Here is a 5,080-nt window from a genome sequence, read left to right on the forward strand (position 1 = left end):
TGGAGAGAGAGAGTGCACAAGCAGAGAGAGAGGGAGACAGAGAATCGCAAATAGGCTCCATGCTGTCAGCACAGTCTGATGTGGGGCTCTGTCTCACCACAGACCATGAGATCATGACCTGAGCTGAAATCAAGAGCCAGACACTTACCCAACTGAGCCACCCAGGCACCCCTGTTCAACCAGTTTTTAATGTAGCTTCAATTTTTCTTTTTTTACTTTTCTTTATTTATTTTCTATAGAGAGGAGATAGAATTAGATTTGGAATAAGACGTGAATTCTTTATAGGACACAGAAGGGTAACAGAGTCTAGAAAATACAGGATATATTTGATGGCATTAGTCATCTTGGATCAAGGATTTTTTGTTTTTGACTATTGCTTTATTTATTTTATTTGATCCTCCCTCTGATACATGCATGTTAGGATTTCAAGTTTTCCAAAGAAGTTGTTAACATATCTGGTGCTATTTTTTCTAAGTCTTTATGCTGTGTTCTCTAGGAAACTGTTTAAAATTACATCCACATGCCAATAATGCGTGAGATTGACCTTAGCATCCCTTTTAGAAAGGTGAAAAGATACATTCTTGTTTCTAAAGGGATAGTTACACTAAAGAAAAAAGAACAATGAAAAAAAAAATAAAAAGGATGCCTAAGTTGAACTTTCTTAGGGAAAAAAATATAGCCTAAGTCATTAGTGTTAGAAGAAATGGCCATTATAGGTTCCCAGAATTAGAACAGCTGTCATTCCAAAAGGCATATTGTAAAAATACAGGCAATTTCAGAAGTTCGTCTAGTTTATTATGTAATCAAGGTGGCACTGCACTGGGTGATCCCCACACACCCAGACTTTTGGGACACTCTGTCCCTTGAGATTTATATAAAAGTGTCCCAATTTCCGTCCCATGTTTGGAAAATTCGGTATTCATATTCACATTCATATGTCCAAGATCTCTTGGGCTGGGATGAGATTATTCTAATGAAGGCTATGGTACTTGTCATATATACTTAGAACTCCCTTTATTTATTATATTTATAGATTTTAGTTAAATGTAATCATTCCATGTTAAAAGATACAAACACCTGTCAGAGAAAAAGGCGTTTACAGAAATAAAGTTTGGTGTTGTTGATGCTGCATTCAGGAGACCTAACTATAGTTTATACAGACAAAAAAAATTTGTATAGGGGAAGAGTTTCTGGTGAGATTTGGGGTATTTAAGAAGGCTATTCTTAAGATATAGAGGTACCAGGCCACACAATAAATCTTCACTTCAGAGTATTGCCATCCACATGATTATGCTGCCAAAAAAATCTGTAGCTATTATTTTTGTACGTAAATTCCAAACCCTGGCAGGAAGATGAGTGGCCCAACTTAGAACAAGGGTCCTATAACTAGAAAGTCTATTCCTGTTTTAGAACGAGGCCAGGTAGGAACAGAAGGAGCTCCTCCAGTCTGCTGCTGTGCAGGTGCGTCTTTCTTGGGGAAAGGGAGCTACTGTCTGGAGAGCTTCCTCAGGAGGTGTCTAATGGAAAGATTATTTGGTTTGCCTCCTCACTTGATGGATGAGGACACAGACTCCCCTCAGAGCTGAGTGCTGTGCTGATGGCCAGGAGCTGGAGGCTGAGATTTAAGTGGAAGGAGGCCTTCTAATTCCCATTCCTTTACTGTGTCTAATATCAAGGAAGGAATTCTGTGTTTTGAACTTAGAAACGAGAAAGGTTTTCAAGTGTGTATAACACATATGAGGTACTTTTATTTCCTTGTCCTGTTGCCCAAACCACCACTGGGCCTGAGCAGCCACAGGAATAAAACCTGTTAGAGGAATAAAAAGCATCCCACAATGTAATTTTCTTGGATGCCCAGACTTTATATCATCATGTAGAAGTTAAGATCTTCGCTTACGTATCTGATCTGTTTCCTTGTTCCGGTCTGATGTGCACTGTGAGTTTGAGACTCCTGGTCCCAGGCCACTTGCTCATGAAGTTGGGTCTCTCGAATGGCACGCATGCATGCACGGCTGTCAATGGGTAATATGTTACAAATGCAGTATTTTAGGCACATCCTAAGATCTGTGGAATTGAAGAGTTGGGGTCAAGCAAGGCCCAGTTCTGGCTTTACCGGCCTTGCTGGTAGTTCTGGTACACGTTCAGGTTTGAGAACCACTGCTTCTAGTTATTGATACTTCTTTAAAAAAAAAAAAAAAAAACCTACCCTGAAAATTACTTTATAGGCCTTGCTTATTTTCCTTTTTTTTAAATAAATTTTTCAAGTATATTTGTTTATTTTTGAGAGAGACGAAAAGTGCAAGCAGGGGAGGGGCAGAGAGAAAGAGAGAATCCCAAGCAGGTTCCTCAGGGTCACCACAGAGCCCAGTGTGGGTCTCCATCTCACGAAACCATGAGATCATGACTGAACCAAAATCAAGAGTTGGACACTTAACTGACTGAGCCACCTGGGTGCCCCAATTTTACTTTTAGTTGAGAAACCATAGATGGTACATTCTATATGCCCAGTACTGTTGTAAGTATTTTAGAAACATTAACTCATATGGTCCTCGTAACAGCCCTAACACATAAAAACAACAGGATCTCAGTGTTATATTGGGAGAAACTCATCATACTATGAAGTCTAACACTTGCCTGACTATCTTTCCTTTATCGTCCTCCAAAATAGTTGTTTGTTTTTGCCTTCCCAACCACACTAGAAAAAACATGTGACACAAAGGATGTGATCAAGGAAGAACTATCAAAATGAGTGAACATAAGAACGAACGAATGAATTCCTCTTGTATGGAAAATGATCTTTACAGAATTATCAAAAGGTCATGCCAGATCGTGCCGTAAACCTTTTTTCTGACTCTATAATACATACCTTTATGTGGCTCATTGAGGACAAAGAACATCGGTCAAGACTTTCCACATTCCAGCTACCTGGGCAATAGCCCTGGTTGATTAAAAAGATAGAGGTATCTGAGACCTATATAGCAGGTGGACTGCTAGAAAAGAGGGCACAGATAAAATTTACTCAAGCCTGAGAAACAGAATCTCATTCAGTTTCAGGGCTTGGGAACAGTAGGTAGAGACACAAATAAAAACCTTCCTTTTGCTTTGCTACAGGCTGAATGCTTGCATCTCCCCAAAATTTCTATAGTGGTCTTAGGGGGTGGGGCCTGTGAGAGATGGTTAAGTCATAAGGGTGGAGTGTCCTTATGAAAGAGACCCCGCAGAGCTCCCTCACCCTCTCCACCATGTGAGGGCACTGTGGGAAGATGACATCCATGGCCCAGGAGGCAATCTCTCACCAGACACAGAATCTGCCAACACCTTGGTCCTGGACTTACAGCCTCCAGAAGTTTGAGAAGTAAATGTCTATTGTTTGTAAGCCACCTTAGCTATGGTTATTTTTGTTAGAGCAACCTGAATGGACTAAGACATACTGAAAAGAGAGTTGCCATGACATTGAAGCTGGTGTCACACCCTGGTGTCTCACTCATAACCATCGGAAGGCAGATGATGAAGGCAAGGGTGTCATCTTCAAGTAGGAGGGCCATTCATATTTGGAGGATAGCAAGACCTCTGCAAATGTGAGAGAGTGTCATGATCTGACACATGTTCTGTCTGAACAGAACAAGTGGTAGCAGAGTTTCCTTGCTCCTACAAGATTACAGACTGTGGGATTCAAAACTGTAATTTGAGATTTGGAAGATACAACAGAACATACTGACCTAACAGAGGATGTTACCACAAAAGAAATATATGCTCTCCATTAAAATATAATAAGTTGCTGATTGGGTTTAACAGCAAATTGGATTTGTCAGAAGAATCAATGCAGTTAGATATGGATCATTTCATATTGATAAGTGTGAAAGAAAATGAGAAAAATTATGGTACCCATTCTAGTACCCACACTGACATCTTCAAGACACCTAACATCTAGCAGAGGGAACTCTTCACCAGTCTCCAGACCTGGCAAGCTAAATCCAGCCAGATAGGTTTGAGTTATGTTTTTGCCTTTCAACGGTTATTGAGAAACCTGAGTCTTAGTCCCCTCTGATGTTAGAAAAGTGATGTGATGATGCTCAAAAGTTCTCATGTGATGTTGGCAAGAAAGTGTTGAGAAAGTGACAATAGATATTCTTAGATGAGACCAAAACCATTACTCAGGTCTTGACTTGGGGACAAGTAGGTGTGAACTTGGCACTGTTACTTTCCCATCCTGCTCATCTGTCTTGATGACAAACTTACACCTATTGAGGATTTGCGTGCTTGCCTCGATAGACACTGCCAAATGAACCCAAAGGAAAATAGTTCTAAGATACATTGAAGACAAGTGCTTCTAGGACAGGTTCTCATGTGAATTAATAGCCAAAAAAAACCAAAAAACAAAACAAAACAAAACAAAAAACAGAAAAGAAAAGAAAAAGAAAAAGAAAAAAAGAAAGGAAAGAGAGAAACTTTCCTGGAGGCTTGCTTCCATTTAGATCATCTCATATTTTTCCTGAGTACATAAATATACAAAATACAAAATTTTATGAATTCCATGGGATGAATACTTGAATAACATTTGCCATGTAAAGTGGTATTAGATTTATCTTCCACAAAGGAACTCTCCAAGTAAGAAAATTGTTGCATGGACAGCCTTAGTTAAGCTGTATCCTTTATCGCCTGGGTGACTCAGTCCATTAAGTGTCCGACTGCGGCTCAGGTCATGATCTCAAGGTTCATGAGTTTGAGCCCCACATAGGGGTCTGTGCTGACAGCTCAGAGCCTAGAGCCTGCTTCAGATTCTGTGTCCCTTTCTCTCTGCCCCTCCCTTGCGTGTGTGCTCTCTCTCTCTCAAAAATAAATAAATAATAAAAAAAAGAGGAGATGTGTCCTTTAAAATCTGACAAAAATTCCTCTTTTCTTTATTCTTAAATTCCATATAGCTTTCTGCTGCTTAACGACTCATTTTTTTGCCTCTCAATAAACACGAAGAATGCTTTCTATTTCTCGCAGTAAGTTAGTGCTATTTATAGTTTAGAAATTCCAGAACCCTCGCATGTCACTTGAGACCCAGTGGCAAGAATGAATTACCCTGAACTGT

Source organism: Crocuta crocuta, unplaced genomic scaffold (assembly GCF_008692635.1).
Source record: "Crocuta crocuta isolate KB4526 unplaced genomic scaffold, BGI_CrCroc_1.0 scaffold32, whole genome shotgun sequence".
Lineage (NCBI taxonomy): Eukaryota > Metazoa > Chordata > Mammalia > Carnivora > Hyaenidae > Crocuta > Crocuta crocuta.